Source organism: Arachis stenosperma, chromosome 2, assembly GCF_014773155.1.
Source record: "Arachis stenosperma cultivar V10309 chromosome 2, arast.V10309.gnm1.PFL2, whole genome shotgun sequence".
Lineage (NCBI taxonomy): Eukaryota > Viridiplantae > Streptophyta > Magnoliopsida > Fabales > Fabaceae > Arachis > Arachis stenosperma.
In genome coordinates this window covers 107,858,151-107,884,724 of record NC_080378.1, presented here as the reverse complement: position 1 = coordinate 107,884,724, position 26,574 = coordinate 107,858,151, and the positions used below count along the sequence as shown (strand labels likewise).

The 26,574-nt window shown below is 40.2% G+C and overlaps 2 non-coding genes across 2 annotated transcripts; one reads left to right on the top strand and one right to left on the bottom strand.

Annotated features, from left to right (window-relative positions):
• Nucleotides 1–4,957: 4,957 nt before the first annotated feature.
• On the bottom strand, nt 4,958–5,065 carry LOC130964933 (small nucleolar RNA R71). Its single transcript, XR_009080997.1, has one exon. It is a non-coding gene; the product is annotated as a small nucleolar RNA R71 (small nucleolar RNA).
• Nucleotides 5,066–25,843: 20,778 nt separating this feature from the next.
• LOC130964094 (small nucleolar RNA R71) lies at nt 25,844–25,951 on the top strand. The gene has a single exon (XR_009080203.1). It is a non-coding gene; the product is annotated as a small nucleolar RNA R71 (small nucleolar RNA).
• The last annotated feature ends 623 nt before the right edge of the window (nt 25,952–26,574 follow it).

Sequence of the window (26,574 nt, the reverse complement as noted above, 5' to 3'; positions counted from 1 at the left end):
GCTCCTCCCTCATTGCTTTTTGATCATCTCTAATTTCATGGAGAATGATGGAGTGCTCTTGATGTTCCACCCTTAATTGATCCATATTGTAACTCAAATCATCTAGAGAAGTGTGGATTTGTTCCCAATAGTGGTTGGGAGGAAAGTGCATCCCTTGAGGCATCTCAGGGATGTGTTGATGATGAGCTTCCTCATGCATCTCTTGAGAACCGTGAAGGGTCTCTCTTGCTTGCTCCATCCTCTTCTTGGTGATGGGCTTATCCTCTTCAATGAGGATGTCTCCTTCTATGATAACTCCAGCTGAGTAACATAGATGGCAAATAAGATGAGGAAAAGCTAGCCTTGCCATGGTTGAGGGCTTTTCGGCTATTTTGTAGAGTTCATTGGAGATGACTTCATGAACTTCTACTTCCTCTCCAATCATGATGCTATGAACCATGATGGCCCGATCCACAGTAACTTCAGATCAGTTGCTAGTAGGGATGATGGAGCGTTGAATGAACTCCAACCATCCTCTAGCCATAGGCTTGAGGTCCAATCTTCTTAGTTGAACCGGTTTGCCTTTGGAATCTCTCTTCCATTGAACTCCTTCCACACATATGTCCACAAGGACTTGGTCCAACCTTTGATCAAAGTTGACCCTTCTAGTGTAGGGGCGTGCATCTCCTTGCATCATGGGCAAGTTGAACGCCAACCTCACATTTTCCGGACTAAAATCCAAGTATTTCCCCCGAACCATTGTAAGATAGTTCTTTGGATCTGGGTTCACACTTTGGTCATGGTTCCTAGTGATCCATGCATTGGCATAGAACTCTTGAACCATTAGAATTCCGACTTGTTGGATGGGATTTGTTAGAACTTCCCACCCTCTTCTTTGGATCTCTTGTCGGATTTCCGGATACTCATTCTTCTTGAGTTTGAAAGGGACCTCGGGGATCACCTTCTTCTTGGCCACAACATCATAGAAGTGGTCTTGATGGCTCTTGGAGATGAATCTTTCCATCTCCCATGGCTCGGATGTGGAAGCTTTTGTCTTCCCTTTTCCTTTTCTAGAGGATTCTCTGGCCTTGGGTGCCATTGATGGTAATGGAAAAACAAAAAGCTTATGCTTTTACCACACCAAACTTAAAATATTGCTCGCCCTCGAGCAAGAGAAGAAGGAAAAGAAGTAGAAGAAGAAGAAAATATGGAGGAGAAGGGATTGTGTTGTGTGAAAAATGAAGTAGAATGGAAGGGTATATTGATGAGCGGATAATTTGTACGCTTTTTGGCATTGTTTTTAGTATGTTTTTAGTATCTTTTAGTTAGTTTTTATTATATTTTTATTAGTTTTTAGTTAAAATTCACTTTTCTGGACTTTACTATGAGTTTGTGTGTTTTTCTGTGATTTCAGGTATTTTCTGGCTGAAATTGAGGGACCTGAGCAAAAATCTGATTCAGAGACTGAAAAGGACTGCAGATGCTGTTGGATTCTGACCTCCCTGCACTCGAAGTGGATTTTCTGGAGCTACAGAAGCCCAATTGGCGCGCTCTCAACGGCGTTGGAAAGTAGACATCCTGGGCACTTTCCAGCAATATATGATAGTCCATACTTTGCCCAAGATTTGATGGCCCAAACCGGCGTGCAAAGTCACCCTCAGAATTCCCAGCGTTAAACGCCCAAACTGGCACAAGAATGGGAGTTAAACGCCCAAACTGGCATAAAAGCTGGAGTTAAACGCCAAGAAGAGTCTCTACACGAAAAATGCTTCATTGCTCAGCCCAAGCACACACCAAGTGGGCTCGGAAGTGGATTTTTATGTCATTTACTCATCTTTGTACACCTTAGGCTACTAGTTTTCTATAAGTAGGACCTTTTACTATTGTATTTTCATCTTCGGACATCTAGTTCTTAGATCAGATCTTTGTTCTTCTGGTTCCCTCTCTGGGGCCGAAACCAATGATCACTTTTGTTCTTATGTATTTTCAACGGTGGAGTTTCTACACACCATAGATTAAGGTGTGGAGCTCTGCTGTACCTCGAGTATTAATGCAATTACTATTGTTCTTCCATTCAATTCCGCTTGTTCTTTTACCAAGATATCACTTGTTCTTCAACATGATGAAGGTGATGATTGACGCCCATCACCATTCTCACCCATGAACAAGGTGACTGACAACCATTCTTGTTCTACAAGCATCTGAGGCTTAGTGAATGTCTCTTGGATTCTTTAATCGGAATCTTCGTGGTATAGGCAGGACCTGATGGCGGCATTCAAGAGAATCCGGAAGGTCTAAACCTTGTCTGTGGTATTCTGAGTAGGATTCAATGATTGAATGACTGTGACGTGCTTCAAACCTGTAACCTACTGGGCGTTAGTGACAGACGCAAAAGAGTGATTCTATTCCGGTAGGGGAGGGAACCAAACCGGTGATTGGCAGCACTGTGACAGAGTGCGTGCATTAGCTTTCACTGCGCGGATGGGAGGTAGCTGCTGACAACAGTGAAACCTTACACGAGCTTGCCATGGAAAGGAGTAAGAAGGATTGGATGAAGACAGTAGGAAAGCAGAGAGACGGAAGGGAAGGCATCTTCATTCGCTTATCTGAAGCTCTTACCAATGATATACATAAGTATCCCTATCTTTATCTTTTATGTTATTTTCGTCTACCACTATACATTTGAGTCTGCCTGACTGAGATTTACAAGATGACCATAGCTTGCTTCATACCACCAATCTCCGTGGGATCGACCCTTACTCACGTAAGGTATTACTTGGACGACCCAGTGCACTTGCTGGTTAGTTGTGCGAAGTTGTAGTGATCACAATTTCGTGCACCAAGTTTTTGGCGCCGTTGCTGGGGATTGTTCTTGTGTATGGACAACTGACGGTTCATCTTGTTGCTTAGATTAGGTATTTTTCTTCAGAGTTCTTTAAGGAGGAATTCTAGTGTTTCAAGGTGATGTTCTTATCATCACCAAAGCTGATTGATCATCATCAATTTAGCTCTTGAATGCAATGTCCTGCTGAAGCTTAGCCGGCCATGTCTAATTCCTTTAGACTAAAGCTTTAGACTAACACTGCATGATCCCTGGAATTCTCATTAAGAATTTTGATACCTTTATTTTCCTTTTCACTTAATTTTCGAAAAAGCACAAAAAAATTACAAAATCATAAAATCCAAAAATATTTCTTGTTTGAGTCTAGTGTCTCATCTTAAGTTTAGTGTCAATTGCATGTTTCTGTTCTTATTGCATTCATGCATGTGTCCTCATTAATCTTCAAGTTGTTCTTGATGATTTCCTTGTTTTGATCTTTGAATTCTATTGACTTGAGTGTTTTGTTGTTTCTCATATGCATTCTCATTCTGTTAATGTCAGTAGTGTACAAACTGCTAAGTTTGGTGTCTTGCATGCATTGTTATGTGATCTTAGTTGCATTTTGATTATTCCTCATTATTAAAAATCAAAAAAATATTTTTAATTTGTGTCTTTTCAAGTCAATAATACAGAGAATTGAAGATTCAGAACATACTGCAGAGGAATCACATAGAAAAAGCTGAGCATTCAAAAATGCCCAGTGAAGAAGACAGACTGGCGTTTAAACGCCAGCCAGGGTGCCTGGCTGGGCGTTTAACGCCCAAAAGGGTATAGTTTTGGGCGTTAAACGCCAGAATGTGCACCATTCTGGGCGTTTAACGCCAGGATGGCAAAGGGGGAAGATTTTGTTTTCAAAATCAATTTTTTTTTCAAGTTTTCAAAGTTTTTCAAAATCAAATCTTTTTCAAATCATATCTTTTCAATCAAATGTTTTCAAAATCAATTTCTTTCCTTTTTCAAAGATACTTACTAACAATTAATGATTTGATTGAACATTTTTTGCCTTTTCTGTTGAGGAAGGTTTCATGTTTGAATCATATCTTTTCTTGTTAGGCAAGTCATCATTTTTTTAAAAAAATCAAATCTTCTAAAATTGTTTTCAAATCAAATCTTTTTTTTAAATGTTTTTCAAATCATATCTTTTTTAAAAATTGTTTTCAAATCATATCTTTTCATCACATCTTTTTAAAACCAATCATATCTTCTTAACTACATCTTTTTCAAAATAGTTTTCAATCAAATCTTTTTGATTTCTAATTTAAAAATCTTTTTCAAAAATCACTTGGTTTCTTTTCCACTTTGATTTTCGAAAATCAATTAATGTTTTTCAAAAATGTTTTCAAAATATTTTAATTAATTTTCGAAAATCTTCTTCCCTCCTTCTCACATCCTTCTATTTATGGAGTACCACACCTTCTCTATGCACAATTCGAACCTTATCTAAGTAAAGTTCGAATTCTTCTTCTCCTTCTTCTTTCTATTTCTCTTTTCCTCTGACACCTCAAGGAATCTCTATACTGTGACATAGAGGATTCCACATTTTCTTGTTCTCTTCTCTTTCATATGAGCAGGAGCAGAGACAAAGGCATTCTTGTTGAAGCTGACCCTGAACCTGAAAGGACCTTGAAACAAAAACTAAGAGAAGCTAAGGCACAACTCTCTGTAGAGGACCTAACAGAAATCTTCAAAGAAGAAGAACACATGGCAGCCGAAAACAACAACAATGCAAGGAAGGTGCTGGGTGACTTTACTGCACCTACCCCTGGTTTTTATGGGAGAAGCATCTCTATCCCTGCCATTGGAGCAAACAACTTTGAGCTTAAGCCTCAATTAGTTTCTCTAATGCAACAGAATTGCAAGTTCCATGGACTTCCAATGGAAGATCCTCATCAGTTCTTAGCTGAATTCTTGCAAATCTGTGACACAGTCAAGACTAATGGGGTTGACCCTGAGGTCTATAGACTGATGCTATTCCCTTTTGCTGTAAGAGACAGAGCTAGGATATGGTTGGACTCTCAACCTAAAGAAAGCCTGGACTCTTGGGAAAAGCTAGTCAATGCCTTCTTGGCAAAGTTCTTCCCACCTCAAAAATTGAGTAAGCTTAGAGTGGAAGTCCAAACCTTCAGACAGAAGGATGGTGAATCCCTCTATGAAGCTTGGGAAAGATACAAACAATTAATCAGAAAATGTCCCTCAGACATGCTTTCTGAATGGAGCATCATAGGTATTTTCTATGATGGTCTCTCTGAACTATCCAAGATGTCTTTGGATAGCTCTGCTGGAGGATCTCTTCATCTGAAGAAGACGCCTATAGAGGCTCAAGAACTAATTGAAATGGTTGCAAATAACCAATTCATGTATACTTCTGAAAGGAATCCTGTGAACAATGGGAATAATCAGAAGAAAGGAGTTCTTGAGATTGACACTCTGAATGCCATTTTGGCTCAGAATAAGATATTGACTCAACAAGTCAATTTGATTTCTCAAAGTCTGTCTGGAATGCAAAACGCACCAAGCAGTACTAAGGATGCTTCATCTAAGGAAGAAGCGTATGATCCTGAGAACCCTTCAATGGAAGAGGTGAATTACCTAGGAGAACCCTATGGAAACTCCTATAATTCTTCATGGAGAAATCACCCCAATTTCTCATGGAAGAATCAAGAGAAACCTCAACAAGGCTTTAACAACAATAATGGTGGAAGAAACAGGCTTAGCAATGGCAAGCCTTTTCCATCATCTTCTCAGCAACAGACAGAGAATTCTAAGCAGAATACTTCTGACTTAGCAACAATGGTCTCTGATCTAATAAAGACCACTCAAAGTTTCATGAATGAAACAAGGTCCTCCATCAGAAATTTGGAAGGACAAGTGGGTCAGCTGAGTAAGAAAATTACTGAACTCCCTCCTAGTACTCTCCCAAGCAATACAGAAGAAAATCCAAAAGGAGAGTGCAAAGCCATAAACATGGCCGAATTTGGAGAGGAAAGAGAGGAAGTGGACGCCACTGAGGAAGGCCTCAATGGGCGTGCACTAGCCTCAACTGAGTTCCCCAATGAGGAACAATGGGAATCTGAGGCTCAAAATGAGACCATAGAGATTCCATTGGACTTACTTCTGCCATTCATGAGCTCTGATGAGTATTCTTCCTCTGAAGAAGATGAGTATGTCACTGAAGAGCAAGTTGCTAAATATCTTGGAGCAATCATGAAGCTAAATGACAAGTTATTTGGAAATGAGACTTGGGAGGATGAACCCCCTTTGCTCACCAAAGAACTGGATGACTTGTCTAGGCAGAAATTACCTCAAAAGAGACAAGATCCTGGGAAGTTTTCCATACCTTGTACCATAGGCACCATGACCTTCAAGAAGGCCTTGTGTGACTTAGGGTCAAGTGTAAACCTCATGCCCCTCTCTGTAATGGAGAAATTAGAGATTTTTGAGGTGCAAGCTGCAAGAATCTCATTAGAGATGGCAGACAATTCAAGAAAACAAGCTCATGGACTTGTAGAGAATGTTTTGGTGAAGATTGAAGACCATTACATCCCTACTGATTTCATAGTCCTAGAGACTGGGAAGTGCATGGATGAATCCATCATCCTTGGCAGACCCTTCCTAGCCACAGCAAAGGCTGTGATTGATGTTGATAGAGGAGAGTTGATCATTCAAGTGAATGAAGAATCCTTGGTGTTTAAGGCCCAAGGACATCCCTCTATCATCATGGAGAGGAAGCATGAAGAGCTTCTCTCAAAACAGAGCCAAGCAGAGCCCCCACAGTCAAACTCTAAGTTTGGTGTTGGGAGGCCACAACCAAACTCTAAGTTTGGTGTTGAACCCCCACATTCAAACTCTAAGTTTGGTGTTGGGAGGTTCCAACATTGCTCTGAGTATCTGTGAGGCTCCATGAGAGTCCTCTGTCAAGCTACTGACATTAAAGAAGCGCTTGTTGGGAGGCAACCCAATGTTTTATAGTTAACTATTTTCTTTTGTTATTTTATCTTTTTTGTAGGTTGATGATCATAAGAAGTCACAAAAACAATGAAAAAAGCAAAAACAGGATGAAAAACAGGAAGAAAAACAGCACACCCTGGAGGAAGAAGCTGCTGGCGTTTAAACGCCAGTAAGCCTAGCAGTTGGGCGTTTAACGCCCAGTCTGGCACCATTCTGGGCGTTTAACGCCAGAAAGGGGCACCAGACTGGCGTTAAACGCCAGAAAAGGGCTACAACCTGGCGTTAAACACCAGGAATGGGCACCAGCCCGGCGTTTAACGCCAGAAATGGCTCAAAACGTGGATTTTGATGCCATTTGGTGCAGGGATGACTTTTCCTTGACACCTCAGGATCTGTGGACCCCACAGGATCCCCACCAACCCCACCACTCTCTCTCTTCTTCTTCACCCATTCACCAATCACCTCAACATCTCTTTCTCTTCACCACTCACATCCATCCTTCATAAACCACCACTTCTCCCCATTTTTGGCCGAACCACAAAGCCATCTCCCTCTCCTCCATTTCTTCTTCTTCTACTCTCTTCTTTCTTCTTTTGCTCGAGGACGAGCAAACCTTTTAAGTTTGGTGTGGTAAAAGCATTGCTCTTTGTTTTTCCATAACCATTTATGGCATCCAAAGCCGGTTCAACTGAGAAAGCATGACCTCAAGCCCATCACTAAGAAGAAGATGGAGCAAACAAGAGACCCCTCTCACCAAGAAATCCCTGAGATACCTCAAGGGATGCACTTTCCTCCACAAGACTACTGGGAGCAAATTAACACCTCCCTAGGAAAATTAAGTTCTAACATGGGACAACTAAGGGTGGAGCACCAAGAACATGCCATCACCCTCCATGAAATTAGAGAAGATCAAAGAATCATGAGAGAGGAGCAACAAAGACAAGGAAGAGACATTGAGGAGCTCAAGCACTCCATAGGATCTTCAAGAAGAAGAAAGAACCGCCATCACTAAGGTGGACCCGTTCTTTAATCTCCTTGTTCTTTATTCTTCTGTTTTTCGAATTTTAGTGCTTTATGTTTATCCATGTTTGTGTCTTATGATCATTAGTGTCTTAGTGTCTATGCCTTAAAGCTATGAATATGAATCCATCACCTTTCTTAAATGAAAACTGTTTTTATCACAAAAGAACAAGAAGTACAGGATTTCAAATTCATCTTTAAAACTAGCTTAATTAGTTTGATGTGGTGACAATACTTTTTGTTTTCTGAATGTATGCTTGAACAGTGCATATGTCTTTTGAATTTGTTGTTCATGAATGTTAAAAATTGTTGGCTCTTGAAAGAATGATGAAAAAGGAGACATGTTACTGAGGATCTGAAAAATCATAAAAATGATTCTTGAAGCAAGAAAAAGCAGTGAATACAAAAAAAAAAAAGAGAAAAAGAAGGAGAAAAACGAAAAAAAAAGGGAGAAAGAGAAAAAGAAAGAAATAAAGTTGTGATCCAAGGCAATAAGAGTGTGCTTAAGAACCCTGGACACCTCTAATTGGGGACTTTAGCAAAGCTGAGTCACAATCTGAAAAGGTTCACCCAATTATGTGTCTGTGGCATGTATGTATCTGGTGGTAATACTGGAAGACAGAGTGCTTTGGGCCACGGCCAAGACTCAATAAGTAGCTGTGTTCAAAAATCATCATACTTAACTAGGAGAATCAATAACACTATCTGGATTCTGAGTTCCTAAAGAAACCAATCATTCTGAATTTCAAAGGATAAAGTGAGATGCCAAAACTGTTCGGAGGCAAAAAGCTACTAGTCCCGCTCATCTAATTTGGAGCTTAGTTTCATTGATAATTTGGAGTCTATAGTATATTCTCTTCTTTTTATCTTATTTGATTTTCAGTTGCTTGGGGACAAGCAACAATTTAAGTTTGGTGTTGTGATGAGCGGATAATTTGTACGCTTTTTGGCATTGTTTTTAGTATGTTTTTAGTATCTTTTAGTTAGTTTTTATTATATTTTTATTAGTTTTTAGTTAAAATTCACTTTTCTGGACTTTACTATGAGTTTGTGTGTTTTTCTGTGATTTCAGGTATTTTCTGGCTGAAATTGAGGGACCTGAGCAAAAATCTGATTCAGAGACTGAAAAGGACTGCAGATGCTGTTGGATTCTGACCTCCCTGCACTCGAAGTGGATTTTCTGGAGCTACAGAAGCCCAATTGGCGCGCTCTCAACGGCGTTGGAAAGTAGACATCCTGGGCTTTCCAGTAATATATGATAGTCCAAACTTTGCCCAAGATTTGATGGCCCAAACCGGCGTGCAAAGTCACCCTCAGAATTCCCAGCGTTAAACGCCCAAACTGGCACAAGAATGGGAGTTAAACGCCCAAACTGGCATAAAAGCTGGAGTTAAACGCCAAGAAGAGTCTCTACACGAAAAATGCTTCATTGCTCAGCCCAAGCACACACCAAGTGGGCCCGGAAGTGGATTTTTATGTCATTTACTCATCTTTGTACACCTTAGGCTACTAGTTTTCTATAAGTAGGACCTTTTACTATTGTATTTTCATCTTCGGACATCTAGTTCTTAGATCAGATCTTGGTTCTTCTGGTTCCCTCTCTGGGGCCGAAACCAATGATCACTTTTGTTCTTATGTATTTTCAACGGTGGAGTTTCTACACACCATAGATTAAGGTGTGGAGCTCTGCTGTACCTCGAGTATTAATGCAATTACTATTGTTCTTCCATTCAATTCCGCTTGTTCTTTTACCAAGATATCACTTGTTCTTCAACATGATGAAGGTGATGATTGACGCCCATCACCATTCTCACCCATGAACAAGGTGACTGACAACCATTCTTGTTCTACAAGCATCTGAGGCTTAGTGAATGTCTCTTGGATTCTTTAATCGGAATCTTCGTGGTATAGGCAGGACCTGATGGCGGCATTCAAGAGAATCCGGAAGGTCTAAACCTTGTCTGTGGTATTCTGAGTAGGATTCAATGATTGAATGACTGTGACGTGCTTCAAACCTGTAACCTACTGGGCGTTAGTGACAGACGCAAAAGAGTGATTCTATTCCGGTAGGGGAGGGAACCAAACCGGTGATTGGCAGCACTGTGATAGAGTGCGTGCATTAGCTTTCACTGCGCGGATGGGAGGTAGCTGCTGACAACAGTGAAACCCTACACGAGCTTGCCATGGAAAGGAGTAAGAATGATTGGATGAAGACAGTAGGAAAGCAGAGAGACGGAAGGGAAGGCATCTTCATTCGCTTATCTGAAGCTCTTACCAATGATATACATAAGTATCCCTATCTTTATCTTTTATGTTATTTTCGTCTACCACTATACATTTGAGTCTGCCTGACTGAGATTTACAAGATGACCATAGCTTGCTTCATACCACCAATCTCCGTGGGATCGACCCTTACTCACGTAAGGTATTACTTGGACGACCCAGTGCACTTGCTGGTTAGTTGTGCGAAGTTGTAGTGATCACAATTTCGTGCACCATATATATAGGGAGAGGGGAGAGGGTAGGTTCGGCCATTTAGTGTGGGAATGGGTGGGTAAATGTTTTTGAATTTTGAAGGTAGGTGGGGTTTATGGGGAATAGTAGATGGATGTGAGTGGTGAATAGGTGATTGGGAAGAGAGATTGAGGTGATTGGTGAAGGGTTTTTGGGAAGTGTGACATGGGGAAGAGAAAAATAGGATTAGGAGGTAAGGTGGGAAATAGTAGGTGGGGATCCTGTGGGGTCCACAGATCCTAAGGTGATCCTGTGGGGTCCACAGATCCTGAGGTGTCAAGGAATTCCATCCCTACACCAAATAGGCATGTAAAATGCCTTTGCATACCATTCTGGCATTTAAACGCCGAGTGGTGCACGTTCTGGGCGTTCAATGCCCATGTAAAGCATGTTTCTGGCGTTGAACGCCAGTTTCATGCTTGTTACTGGCGTTCAGCGCCAGCTTTTTCCTCTAGGTACATTCCTGGCGTTCAGCACCAGGATGTTGCTTGTTTCTGGCGTTCAGCGCCAGATTCATGCTCTGTTCTGGCATTGAACGCCAGCCAGATGCTTCTTACTGGCGTTGAATGCCAGCTTGTGCTTCCTCCAGGGTGTGATTTTTCTTCTGCTATTTTTTATTCTGTTTTTAATTTTTTTATTTTTTTCGTGACTCCTCATGATCATGTACCTAATAAAACATAGAAAAACAATAAAAATAAAATTAAAATTAGATAATTAAAAAAATTGGGTTGCCTCCCAACAAGCGCTTCTTTAATGTCAATAGCTTGACAGTGGCTTTCGTGGAGCCACAAAGGTGATCAGGTCAACGTTGTTTAGTCCCAACACCAAACTTAGAGTTTGGATATGGGGTCTTACCACCAAACTTAGTGTTTGGTTGTGGCCTCCCAACACCAAACTTAGAGTTTGACTGTGGGGGCTTTTCTTGACTCTGAACTGAGAGAAGCTCCTTGTGCTTACTCTCTTTTGTCACTGAGGGTTGGCCATGTGCTTTAAACACAAGGTAGTCCCCATTCAATTGAAGGACTAATTCACCTCTATTAACATCTATCACAGCTTCTGTTGTGGCTAGGAAAGGTCTTCCAAGGATAATGCATTCATCATCTTCCTTCCTAGTGTCTAAGATTATGAAATCAGCAGGGATGTAAAGGTCTTCAACCTTTACTAGCACGTCCTCTACTATTCCATAAGCTTGTCTCAATGACTTGTCTGCCAATTGTAATGAGAACAAGGCAGGTTGTACCTCAATGATCCTCAGCTTCTCCATTACAGAGAGTGGCATAAGATTTATCCCTGACCCCAGATCACACAGAGCTTTTTCAAAGGTCATGGTGCCTATGGTACAAGGTATTAAGAATTTGCCAGGATCTTGTCTCTTTTGAGGTAATGTTTGCTGAATCCATGTATCTAGTTCACTAATGAGCAAGGGAGGTTCACCTTCCCAAGTCTCATTACCAAACAGCTTGGCATTCAACTTCATGATGGCTCCTAAATATTGAGCAACTTGCTCTCCAAACACATCTTCATCCTCTTCAGAGGAAGAATAGTCTTCAGAGCTCATGAATGACAGAAGGAGATTTAATGGAATCTCTATGGTCTCTATATGAGTCTCAGATTCCTTTGGATCCTTAATAGGGAACTCCTTCTTGCTTGAGGGACGTCCCAGGAGATCTTTCTCACTAGGATTTTCGTCCTCCTCCTCCCTTGTGCATTTGGCCACATTGACTACATCAATGGCCTTGCACTCTCCTTGTGGATTCTCTTCTGTATTGCTTGGGAGAATACTGGGAGGAGTTTCAATGACTTTCTTACTCAGCTAGCCCACTTGTGCCTCCAAATTCCTAATGGAGGACCGTGTTTTATTCATGAAACTGAAAGTGGCCTTAGACAGATCAGAGACTAGATTAGCTAAATTAGAAGTGCTCTGCTCAGAATTCTCTGTCTGTTGCTGAGAAGATGATGGAAAAGGCTTGCTATTTCTCAGCCTATTGCGTCCACCATTATTAAAGCCTTGTTGAGGCTTTTGTTGATCCTTCCATGAGAAATTTGGATGATTTCTCCATGATGAGTTATAGGTGTTTCCATAAGGTTCACCCAAGTAATTAACCTCTGCCATGGCAGGGTTCTCAGGATCATAAGCTTCTTCAAAAGCTACCTTTTTAGTACTGTTGGATGCATTTTGCCATCCATTCAGACTTTGAGAGATCATGTTGACTTGCTGAGTCAACACTTTGTTCTGGGCCAATATGGCATTCAGAGCATCAATTTCAAGAACTCCCTTCCTCTGAGGCGTCCCATTATTCACAGAATTCCTCTTAGAAGTGTACATGAATTGGTTATTTGCAACCATGTCAATAAGTTCTTGAGCCTCTTCAGGCGTTTTCTTTAGGTGAATAGATCCACCTGCAGAATGGTCCAATGACATTTTCGAAAATTCAGATAGACCATAATAGAATATATCTAATATGGTCCATTCTGAAAACATGTCAGATGGACATCTTTTGGTCAGCTGCTTGTATCTTTTCCAGGCTTCATAGAGGGATTCACCATCTTTTTGTTTGAAGATTTGAACATCCACTCTCAGCTTACTCAGCTTTTGAGGAAGAAAGAATTTATCCAAGAAAGCAGTGACCAGCTTATCCCAGGAGTCCAGGCTATCCTTGGGTTGTGAATCCAACCATATTCTAGCTCTGTCTCTTACAGCAAAAGGAAAAAGCATGAGTCTGTAGACTTCAGGATCAACTCCATTTGTCTTTACAGTCTCACAGATCTGCAAGAATTCAGTTAAAAACTGATAAGGATCTTCAGATAGAAGTCCATAATGCTTGCAGTTTTGTTGCATTAAGGCAACTAGTTAAGGCTTAAGCTCAAAATTATTGGCTCCAATGGCAGGAATGGAGATGCTTCTTCCATCAAATTTGGACGTTGGCTTTGTGAAGTCACCAAGAATTCTCCTTGCATTATTATTATTTTCGGCTGCCATCTCCTTCTCTTGTTCGAAAATTTCTGAAAGGTTACCTTTAGAATAATGTAATTTAGCTTCTCTTAATTTCCTCTTCAGAGTCCTTTCAGGTTCTGGATCAGCTTCAACAAGAGTGCCTTTTTCCTTGTTCCTGCTCATATGAAAGAGAAGAAAACAAGAAAAGAAAGATGAATCCTCTATGTCACAGTATAGAGATTCCTTTATGTTAGTAGAAAAAGAAGGGGGTAGAAGGATGAAGAAAAATGGATAGATCCCAATACAAGGGTAAAGGTAAGGGAAGTGATCTGAGATGAAGAGAGGTGAAGAGAAGTGTTAGTGATTAAATAATTAAATAGAAGATAGAAGAGGTAGATTTCGAAAATAATTTTGAAAAAGTGGTTAGTGATTTTCGAAAATTAAAGATAAGATATAATTAAAATTAAAATAATTAATTAATTAAATAGAATTTTTTTGAAAAAGGGGTGAGATATTTTTGAAAATTAGAGATGGAGAAGTAGTTAGGTGGTTTTGAAAAAGATAAGAAACAAACAAAAAGTCAAAGAGTTAGTTGAAAAAGATATTAGAGTTAAATTTGAAAAGATAAGAAGATAAGAAGATAAGATAAGATATTTTGAAATCAAATTTTTGAAAAAGATAAAATTTTGAAAAAGATATGATAAAAAGATAAGATAAGATATAAAAAGATAGAAAAGATTTTAATTTTTAAATTTAAAATTACTTACTTCACTAACAAGAAACTACAAGATAAGATTCTAGAACTTAAAGATTGAACATTTCTTAACAAGAAAGTAACAAATTTCAAATTTTTGAATTAATCACATTAATTATTAGTGAGTTTTTTGAAAATTAGATATAAAGGTAAGAAAAAGATTTTGAAAATATTTTGAAAAAGATTTTTGAAATTTTTTGAAAAAGAGTAAAAATTGGAAAAGATATGATTTTTGAAAATGGTTTTGAAAAAGATAAGATTTTTAAATTTTTGAAAATTTGACTTGACTTGTAAGAAACAACTAATTTTAAAAATTTTTGACTAAGTCAACTCAAATTTTCGAAATTTATGAGAAAAATAAGGAAAAGATAATTTTTTGATTTCTTTGAATTTTAATTAAGAGAGAGAAAAACATGAAAATGACCCAAAACATAGAAATTTTGGATCAAAACACAAGATGCATGCAAGAACACTATGAATGTCAAGATGAACACCAAGAACACTTTGAAGATCATGATGAACATCAAGAACATATTTTTGAAAAATTTTGATGCAAAGAAAACATGCAAGACACCAAACTTAGAAATCTTTAATGCATGGACTCTAACAAACAAAAAATACATATGAAAAACAACAAACAACACAAAACAAGAAAACATCAAGATCAAACAAGAAGACTTGTCAAGAACAACTTGAAGATCATGAAGAACACTATGAATGCATGGAATTTTCGAAAAAAATGCAAGAAAAATTTTTAAAGCATGCAATTAACACCAGACTTAAAAATTGACTCAAGACTCAAACAAGAAACATCAAATATTTTTTATTTTTATGATTTTATTAATTTTTTTGGATTTTTATTAATTTTTTTTCAAAAATATTTTTTTGGAAAAACGAAAAAGAAAAATTTTGAAAAAGTTTTTGAAAAAAAATTACCTAATCTGAGCAACAAGATGAACCGTCAGTTGTCCAAACTCGAACAATCCCCGGCAACGGCGCCAAAAACTTTGTGGACGAAATTGTGATTCACAATATGGTATTCTTTGTTTTAGATGGAATTATTCTTGTGGCTCTTTGCTATGTGTGGACACAACTCCGTTCAACTAACCATCAAGTGCACTCGGTCGTCCAAGTAATACCTTACGTGAGTAAGGGTCGATCCCACGGAGATTGTTGGTATGAAACAAGCTATGGTCACCTTGTAAATCTCAGTTAGGCAGATTAAATGATTATGGATTTCGAAAATTAATAATAAATAGAAAATAAAAAGGGATAGAAATACTTATGTAATTCAATGGTGGGAATTTCAGATAAGCGTATGAAGATGCTGAGCTCCTCTTGAATCTCTGCTTTCCTGCTGCTTTCATCCAATTCTTCTTACTCTTATCCATGGCAAGCTGTTTGTAGGGCATCACCATCATCAATGGCTACTTTTAATCCTCTCGGGAAAATGATCCTATGCGCTGTCACTGCACGGCTAATCGTCTGGAGGCATCACCCTTGTTGATAGCTACATCCCATCCTCTCAGTGAAAAAGGTCCAAATGCTCTGTGACAGCACGGCTAATCATCTGTCGGTTCTCAATCAGGTTGGAATAGAATCCCTTGATTCTTTTGCGTTTGTCATCACGCCCAGCCTTCAGGAGTTTGAAGCTTGTCACAGTCATTCAATACCAGAATCCTACTCGGAATACCACAGACAAGGTTAGACTTTCCTGATCCCCATGAATGCCGCCATCTATCTAGCTTATACCACGAAGATTCTGTTGGGGAATCTAAGAGATATGCGCCCGGCTTAAGGTAGAACGGAAGTGGTTGTCAGTCACGCGCGTTCATAGGTGAGAATGATGATGAGTGTCACAGATCATCACATTCATCAAAGTGAAGTGCAACGTATATCTTGGAATAAGAATAAAGAGAATTGAATAGAAAATAGTAGTAATTGCATTGAAACTTTGAGGTACAGCAGAGCTCCACACCCTTAATCTATGGTGTGCAGAAACTCCACCGTTGAAAATACATAAGTGAAAGGTTCAGGCATGGCCGAATGGCCAGCCCCCAAAACGTGATCAATAGCCTCTTTAGATGAAGAATAAAATAAAATTGAGACCAAAAATGTCTAGTACAATAGTAAGAGGTCCTATATATAATAGACTAGCTACTAGGGTTTACATGAGTAAGTAATTGATGCATAAATCCACTTCCGGGGCCCACTTGGTGTATGCTTGGGCTGAGCTTGATCCATCCACGAGCTGACGCTTTTCTTGGAGTTGAACTCCAAGTTATAACGTGTTTTGGGCGTTCAACTCCGGATCATGACGTGTTTCTGGCGTTTAACTCCAGACAGCAGCATGTACTTGGCGTTCAACGCCAAGTTACGTCGTCAATTTCCGAATAAAGTATGGACTATTATATATTGCTGGAAAGCTCTGGATGTCTACTTTCCAACGCCGTTAAGAGCGCGCCATTTAGGGTTCTGTAGCTCCAGAAAATATATTTTGAGTACAGGGAGGTCAGATTCCAACAGCATCAGCAGTCCTTTTGTCAGCTTTTTTTCAGAGTTTTGTTCAAGTCCCTCAATTTCAGCCAGAAATTACCTGAAATCACAGAAAAACACACAAACTCATAGTAAAGTCCAGAAATGTGAATTTAACATAAAAACTAATGAAAACATCCCTTAAAGTAGCTTAAACTTATTAAAAACTACCTAAAAACAATGCCAAAAAGCGTATAAATTATCCGCTCATCAATTTTCCTTTATTAAATGCAATTTGAGGTATTTCAGAATTATGATCGCTTTCTTTTATTTATATAAATAATTTAGATATTTTCTTCCTTTTGGCTTTGGTTAAGTAATTGGTAACACTTGAGTTGTCAAAATCAGCAGTGATTGAAAATTGGAATTCTCGCTGATTGATTTGGATCGCTCTAAAGCTAGTCTTTCCATAGGAGTTAACTAGGACTTGAGTATCAAATTGATTAGTCCACTTGACTTTCCTTTATTTAGTAAGGGTTAACTAAGTGGGAGCGATAAACAATTCTCATCACACCTGATAAGGATAACTAGGATGGGATTTCCAATTCTCATACCTTGCAATGGTTTTTATGATAATTAAGATTTAATTTCCTGCAATTTATTTCCCTTGTTCAAACCTTTCAAAAACCCAAAAATACTATTTTCCATAACCAATAATAAATCATACTTCCCTGCAATTCCTTGAGAAGATGACTCGATGTTTGAATACTTCGGTTTATAAATTTTATTGGGTTTTGTTACTTGTGACAACCAAACGTTTGTACGAAGGGATTCCTTGCCAGTTTAGAAGCTATACTTGCAACGAGGATTTATTTTGTGAAAACTCTAGACCGCGCAGGAATCCGATTCGTCAAAATGGCGCCGTTTCCGGGGAATTGCAAACGTGTGCCTTATTATTGGTTATTGTAAATATTTTTTTTACTTGTTTATTTGTTTTTGTTTTTCCCTTTTATTTCTATTAGCTACTATGAATTCTCACCCCTCTCGCTTTGAGTTTGGTTCTAAATTTGTTGAAAGGAATGGAAGCTATAACAGGAATATGCATCAAGGTCTGAGCAATCAAAGATGGATGGAGCCAAGAGGATCTGATCAACTCTTTAGGCAACAACACCCTCCAAGATATCATGGACAAGGACCACTCTACAATGCATACCAAGCTGATAGATATGGTGCACCCCCTTGTAATTACCAACAATCCTAACCCTGTGTTTATAGACTATCCTCTCAACATAGCTTCGGACCACCACACTCACAAGCTCCTTTTCACCATTCACCACCGTATAATCCTTATCCACCCCAATTCCAATCCAATTACGCCCAAGAATCACCACTTCCCTATGCACCATGTCCATATCCATCGAGCCAAGAATCACAGGCTCGCCTCAAGGAAACAGTAGATCAATTTCATGCAACCCTTCATCAACTGGAGCAAGCAATAAATCAATTATCTTCCAGACGTTCGGACACTCAAGGAACTCCCATAGCTCCATGTGGACAATCTAATGAAGAACGTAGCATGAAGAAGATACTAGAAACTCCAGTGGGCAGTACAGAGCATGACTTCGTACTGGAACAAGTTGAGAAAGCTGTCATTATAGAAGAAGAAGAGTTGATTGAAGACTTAGGAGACGCTGAACCTCCATGGGAATCCAGAGTTGTGGAGAATTCCATCAAGGACGTTACAATTGATGCTAAGGAGGATAGTGCACAACCCCCAAAGCAGGTATCTTATGAAGAACTGGACGGAATAACCCAAGACGCAAGTTTTCTTGTTGATGATAATCACAAGTCAAGTTCTCTTAGTAATGAACTTGCATCTGCAAGTGAATTCTTTGAGATAGAAGAATCTTCCCCAAGTGACTACGAAGATGATGCAGAGGTAGACTTTTTTCAACCTCCCAATTATGACTCAAGTGATGAGGAAGATATCGAAGACTTTGGTCAAGACATGGTTGATATTAAAGAAGTTTGCAAAGAAGTGGAAGAATTCACAGAAGAACACAAAGAAGTAGAGCTTGCAGAACCACTGGAAACACTCATCCCAAGGCCACTACCACCCAACTCCAACTTCAAGTGGGTAAAATCCTTGACTTTTATCTTTACTTTTCCACTTGAATATGGTTTACTTGAAACAGATGGCCAGCTTAGAGCTCTTTGCGGCTTTAAGAGTAAAAGGGAAATGACTCACACTCAGAGCTGGTATGTGAGATTCAATGAAGTGTCACACTTCAATTTGAGGTGCAAGGATTGGTGTCAAGCTCAATTGAAAAGATCTAGGAAGTTGTTTGGTCACTGCAGTGAGAATTCGGATTGCTCACCACCCAGCTGGAATAATGCAGATCAAGACAAAAACGGGTGTAAAAGTAAAGTTTGGGATCCTGGAATCTGTTCTGACATTCAGCACACTGGAAGCCTGAGAACCTGTTTAAAACTGCTCAAGGGCTTTACGTGCCTTGTTTGGGACCCCGGAGGATGTTGGCATTCTAAACATTGGTGAAAATTTCTGGATGAATTCAAGCACAAGCCACCATAGTAGGAAGCTCATCAAATGTCCCAACTTAAGGACTTTAACTAAAAGTGCTAGGTGGGAGACAATCCACCATGGTATGATCGTTCCTTTTTCTTAGTCTGTCTTTGAATTTGATTAAACCTGGAATTGTGCATAACATTCATTGCATTATGCATACTGCATAAAAAAAAGCACGCACGCGACGCGGCAGCGTCGCTGACGCGCCTGCGTCACCAGTGCGATTTGAAGAAAAAAGAATGGGACAGAGAGTCACGGAAAGCGTGGCTAGAGGCGTGCCTTTGGCACAAATTGATCCACGTGACCGCGTTGCTGTCCGCGTCATGTGGAAAAAATGCGTCCCACGCGTCCGCATCACCCACGCGAACGCGTGGCCCTATAAAATCGACGTAAACGGGTGTTTGGCAGCAAGTTAGGCTGGAATGGGGCTGGAATGGTGCTAGAAGCACAAGCCTTACCACGCGAACGCGTGCCCCACGCGTCTGCATCGTTTTGCAAATATGGCCATCTACGCGATCGCGTCACCCACGCGAACGCATCACCCCAGATTTTGGCAAAGATGCATTTAAACAGAGAGTTGTGCGTACGCGAGGCTACTCTCGCGCCACTAGCATAACTCGAGTCATGCGTCCGCGTGCCCCACGCGTCCGCGTCACTTGATTTTATCACACACCACGTGATCGCGTGCACCACGCGTCCGCGTCACATGCGGCGCACAGCTTATCCAGATCAGTGCCAATTATCTTATCTTTTCTAATCCCAATTTCTTCTATCTTTTCTTCTTTCTCCCTCCTTTCTTACTTTCTTTCTCTTTTTCCATTGGTGTTAAAATTCTCTTCTTCAATTATTGCATCTTTTCTTGAATTATTCTGGTGCTTCATGACTTGTTTTATTCTAATTGGTTATTATTATTCATAAGTCAATGCTAATTTTTATAATACTGATATTCCTTTTGCATTGATATGCACTTACACTATTTTGCATTACCCACACCATCTTCCCCACTGTTGCAATTCTTGCACTATTGATATGTGGTGCATGAAATTGTGATCATCAATGGCGCCATCAACATGGTACGCACAATTGTAATCTCAACTCTTTATCACAACTTCGCACAACTAACCAGCAAGTGCACTGGGTCGTCCAAGTAATAAACCTTACACGAGTAAGGGTCGATCCCATGGAGATTGTTGGTATGAAGCAAGCTATGGTCATCTTGTAAATCTCAGTCAGGCGGATTCAAATGGTTATGGGGAAGGAATGACTAAAAGATAAATAAAACATAAAGTAAAGATAGAGATACTTATGTAATTCATTGGGGATAATTTCAGATAAGCGTATGGAGATACTTTGTCACTTCCGTCTCTCTACTTTCCTACTGTCTTCATCCAATCCTTCTTACTCCTTTCCATGGCAAGCTATATGTTGGGCATCACCGTTGTCAATGGCTACGGTCCCGTCCTCTCAGTGAAAATGTTCAACGCGCTCTGTCACAGCACGGCTATTCATCTGTCGGTTCTCGATCATGTCGGAATAGAATCCAGTGATTCTTTTGTGTCTGTCACTAACGCCCCACAATCACGAGTTTGAAGCTCGTCACAGTCATTCAATCCTTGAATCCTACTCGGAATACCACAGACAAGGTTTAGACTTTCCGGATTCTCAAGAATACCGCCATCAATTCTAGCTTATACCACGAAGATTCTGATTAAGGAATCCAAGAGATAAACACTCAATCGAAGGTAGAACGGAGGTGGTTGTCAAGCACACGTTCATAGGTGAGAATGATGATGAGTGTCACGGATCATCACATTCATCAAGTTGAAGAACAAGTGATATCTTGGAACAAGAATAAGCTGAATTGAATAGAAGAACAATAGTGATTGCATTGATACTCGAGGTACAGCAGAGCTCCACACCTTAATCTATGGTGTGCAGAAACTCTACCGTTGAAAATACATAAGAACAAGGTCTAGGCATGGCCGAATGGCCAGCCTCCCAAAGAGGGTTCAATCATAAAAACATGATCAAAAGATTGATCCGAAGATTGAAAGATGAAAATACAATAGCAAAAGGTCCTATTTATAGAGAACTAGTAGCCTAGGGTTTACAGAAATGAGTAAATGACATAAATACCCACTTCCGAGCCCACTTGGTGTGTGCTTGGGCTGAGCATTGAAGCATTTTCGTGTAGAGACTTTTCCTGGAGTTAAACGCCAGCTTTTGTGCCAGTTTGGGCGTTTAACTCCAGCTTTTGTGCCAATTCCGGCATTAAACGCCGGGATTTCTTGAGCTGACATGGAACCTGTTTGGGCCATCAAATCTCAGAAAAAGTATGAACTATTATATATTTCTGGAAAGCCTTGGATGTCTACTTTCCAACGCAATTGAGAGCGCGCCAATTGAGCTTCTGTAGCTCCAGAAAATCCACTTTGAGTGCAGGGAGGTCAGAATCCAACAGCATCTGCAGTCCTTTTCAGCCTCTGAATCAGATTTTTGCTCAGGTCCCTCAATTTCAGCCAGAAAATACCTAAAATCATAGAAAAACACACACACTCATAGTAAAGTTCAGAAAAGTGAATTTTAAATAAAAACTAATAAAAATATAACAAAAACTAACTAAAACATACTAAAAACATACTAAAAACAATGCCAAAAAGCGTTTAAATTATCCGCTCATCACAACACCAAACTTAAATTGTTGCTTGTCCCCAAGCAATTGAAAATCAAATAGGATAAAAAGAAGAGAATATGCAATGAATTCCAAAAACATCTATGAAGATCAGTATTAATTAGATGAGCGGGGCTTTTACCTTTTTGCCTCTGAACAGTTTTGGCATCTCACTTTATCCTTTGAAGTTTAGAATGATTGGCTTCTATAGGAACTCAGAATCCGGATAGTGTTATTGATTCTCCTAGTTAAGTATGATGATTCTTGAACACAACTACTTTATGAGTCTTGGCCGTGGCGCAAAGCACTCTGTCTTCCAGTATTACCACCGGATACATACATGCCACAGACACATAACTGGGTGAACCTTTTCAGATTGTGACTCAGCTTTGCTAGAGTCCCCAATTAGAGGTGTTCAGGGTTCTTAAGCACACTCTTTTTGCTTTGGATCACAACTTTAACCGCTCAGTCTCAAGTTTTCACTTGACACCTTCACGCCACAAGCACATGGTTAGGGACAGCTTGGTTTTGTCGCTTAGGCCAGGATATTATTCCTGTAGGCCCTCCTATCCACTAATGCTCAAAGCCTTGGATTCTTTTTATTACCCTTGCCTTTTGGTTTAAAGGGCTATTGGCTTTTTCTGCTTTTTTTTTTGAATTCACTGCTTTTTCTTGCTTCAAGAATCAATTTGATGATTTTTCAGATCCTCAGTAACATTTCTCCTTTTCCATCATTCTTTCAAGAGCCAACAATTTTAACATTCATGAACAACAAATTCAAAAGACATATGCACTGTTCAAGCATACATTCAGAAAATAAAAGTATTGCCACCACATCAAACTAATTCAACTAGTTTCAAAGATGAATTTGAAATCCTGTACTTCTTGTTCTTTTGTGATTAAAACATTTTTCATTTAAGAGAGGTGATGGATTCATAGGACATTCATAACTTTAAGACATAGACACTAAGACACTAATGATCATAAGACACAAACATAAATAAAACATAAAGCATAATTTTCGAAAAATAGGAAAGTAAAGAACAAGGAAATTAAAGAACGGGTCCACCTTAGTGATGGCGGCTTGTTCTTCCTCTTGAAGATCTTATGGAGTTCTTGAGCTCCTCAATGTCTCTTCCTTGCCTTTGTTGCTTCTCTCTCATGATTCTTTGGTCTTCTCTAATTTCATGGAAGAGGATGGAATGTTCTTGGTGCTCCACCCTTAGTTGTCCCATGTTGGAACTCAATTCTCCTAGGGAGGTGTTAATTTGCTCCCAATAGTTTTGTGGAGGAAAGTGCATCCCTTGAGGCATCTCAGGGATTTCATGATGAGGAATTTCCTCATGCTCTTGTTGAGGTCCATGAGTGGGCTCTCTCATTTGCATTGAGCTCCTTCCACACAGATATCCATGAGGACTTGGTCTAACCTTTGATCAAAGTTGACCCTTTTTTAGCTTGAAAGGGACCTCGGGGATCACCTTCTTCTTGGCCACAACTTCATAGAAGTGGTCTTGATGCACCCTTGAGATGAATCTCTCCATCTTCCATGACTCGGAGGTGGAAGCTTTTGCCTTCCCTTTCCTCTTTCTAGAGGTTTCTCCGGCCTTAGGTGCCATAAATGGTTATGGAAAAACAAAAAGCAACACTTTTACCACACCAAACTTAAAAGGTTTGCTCGTCCTCGAGCAAAAGAAGAAAGAAAAGAGTAGAAGAAGAAGAAAATGAAAGAGATGGAGGAGGCTTTGTGGTTCAGCCAAGGGGGAGAAATAGTGTTTAGGTTGTGTGAAAATGAAGGAGTGAAGATGGGGTTATATAGGGGTGGAGAGAGTGGTGAAGAGAATGGTGGGATTTGATAGGTGAGGGGCTTTTGGGGAAGAGGTATTGACGTGATTGGTGAATGGGTGAAGAAGAGAGAGAGTGGTGAGGTAGGTGGGGATCCTGTGGGGTCCACAGATCCTGAGGTGTCAAGGATAGCTCATTCCTGCACCAAGTGGCGTGTAAAAATGCCCTTTCTGCCAATCCTGGCATTAAACGCCGGGCTGGTGCCCTTTTCTGGCATTTAACGCCAGCTCCTTGCCCATTCCTGGCGTTAAACGCCAGTCTGGTGCCCATTTCTGGCGTTAAACACCCAGAATGGTGCCAGACTGGGCGTTAAACGCCCAATTGCTGCCCTTACTGGCGTTTAAACGCCAGCAAGCTTTTCCTCCTGGGTGTGCTATTTTTTTCTCTGTTTTTCATTCTGTTTTTGCTTTTTCAATTGATTTTGTGACTTCACATGATCATCAACCTATAGAAAACATAAAATAACAATAGATAAATATAACATTGGGTTGCCTCCCAACAAGCGCTTCTTTAATGTCAGTAGCTTGACAGTGGGCTCTCATGGATTCTCACAGATGTTCAGAGCAATGTTGGAACCTCCCAACACCAAACTTAGAGTTTGAATGTGGGGGTTCAACACCAAACTTAGAGTTTGGTTGTGGCCTCCTAACACCAAACATAGAGTTTGACTGTGGGGACTCTGTTTGACTCTGTTTTGAGAGAAGCTCTTCATGCTTCCTCTCCATGGTTACAAGGGGATATCCTTGAGCCTTAAACACAAGGGATTCTTCATTCACTTGAATGATCAATTCTCCTCTGTCAACATCAGTCACAGCCTTTGCTGTGGCTAGGAAGGGTCTGCCAAGGATGATGGACTCATCCATGCACTTCCCAGTTTCTAGGACTATGAAATCAGCAGGGATGTAGTGGTCTTCAACCTTTACCAAGACATCCTCTGCAAGTCCATAAGCTTGTTTTCTTGAATTGTCTGCCATCTCTAGTAAGATTCTTGCAGCTTGTACCTCAAAGATCCCTAGCTTCTCCATTACAGAGAGAGGCATGAGGTTTACACTTGACCCTAGGTCACACAGAGCCTTCTCAAAGGTCATGGTGCCTATGGTACAAGGTATTGAGAACTATCCAGGATCCTGTCTCTTTTGAGGTAATCTCTGCCTAGTCAAGTCATCCAGTTCTTTGGTGAGCAAAGGGGGTTCATCTTCCCAAGTCTCATTACCAAATAACTTGTCATTTAGCTTCATGATTGCTCCAAGGTACTTAGCAACTTGCTCTTCAGTAACATCTTCATCCTCTTCAGAGGAAGAATACTCATCAGAGCTCATGAATGGCAGAAGTAAATCCAATGGAATCTCTATGGTCTCAGTGTGAGCCTCAGATTCCTATGGTTCCTCATTAGGGAACTCATTGGAGGCCAGTGGACGTCCATTGAGGTCTTCCTCAATGGCGATCACTGCCTCTTCCTCCTCTCCAAATTCGGCCATGTTGATGACTTTGCACTCTCCTTTTGGATTCTCTTCTGTATTGCTTGGAAGAGTACTAGGAGGGAGTTCAGTAACTTTCTTGCTCTGCTGACCCACTTGTGCCTCCAAATTTCTAATGGAGGACCTTGTTTCAGTCATGAAACTTTGAGTGGTTTTGATTAGATCAGAGACCATGGTTGCTAAGTCAGAGTGACTCTGCTTAGAGTTCTCTGTCTGCTGCTGAGAAGATGATGGAAAAGGCTTGCCATTGCTAAACCTGTTTCTTCCACCATTATTGTTGTTGAAACCTTGTTGAGGCCTCTGTTGGTCCTTCCATGAGAGATTTGGATGATTTCTCCATGAAGGATTATAGGTGTTTCCATAGGGTTCACCCATGTAATTCACCTCTTCCATTGAAGGGTTCTCAGGATCATAAGCTTCTTCTTCAGATGAAGCGTCCTTAGTATTGCCTGGTGCTGCTTGCATTCCAGACAGACTTTGAGAAATCATATTGACTTATTGAGTCAATATTTTGTTCTGAGCCAATATGGCATTCAGAGTATCAATCTCAAGAACTCCTTTCTTCTGATTTGTCCCATTATTCACAGGATTCCTTTCAGAGGTGTACATGAATTGGTTATTTGCAACCATTTCAATGAGTTCCTGAGCTTCTGTAGGCATCTTCTTCAGATGAAGAGATCCTCCAGCAGAGCTGTCCAATGACATCTTGGACAGTTCAGACAGACCATCATAGGAGATACCTATGATGCTCCATTCAGAAAGCATGTCAGAAGGACACTTTCTGATCAATTGTTTGTATCTTTCCCAAGCTTCATAGAGGGATTCACCTTCCTTCTGTCTGAAGGTTTGGACTTCCACTCTAAGCTTACTCAATTTTTGAGGTGGAAAGAACTTTGCCGAGAAGGCATTGACTAGCTTTTCCCAAGAGTTCAGGCTTTCTTTAGGTTGTGAATCCAACCATATCCTAGCCCTGTCTCTCACAGCAAAAGGGAATAGCATAAGTCTGTAGACCTCAGGTTCAACCCCATTGGTCTTGACAGTGTCACAGATTTGCAAGAATTCAGCCAAAAACTGATGAGGATCTTCCAATGGAAGTCCATAAAACTTGTAATTCTGTTGCATTAGAGAAACTAATTGAGGCTTAAGCTCAAAAAAGTTTGCTCCAATGGCAGGGATAGAGATACTTCTCCCATAGAAGTCGGGAGTAGGTGTAGTAAAGTCACCCAGCACCTTCCTTGCATTGTTGGCATTGTTGTTGTTTTCGGCTGCCATGTCTTCTTCTAGTTTGAAGATTTCTGTTAGGTCCTCTACAGAGAGTTGTGCCTTAGCTTCTCTTAGCTTTCTCTTTAAGGTCCTTTCAGGTTCAGGATCAGCCTCAACAAGAATGCCTTTGGCTTTGCTCCTGTTCATATGAAAGAGAAGAGAACAAGAAAATATGGAATCCTCTATGTCACAGTATAGAGATTCCTTGAGGTGTCAGAGGAAAAGAA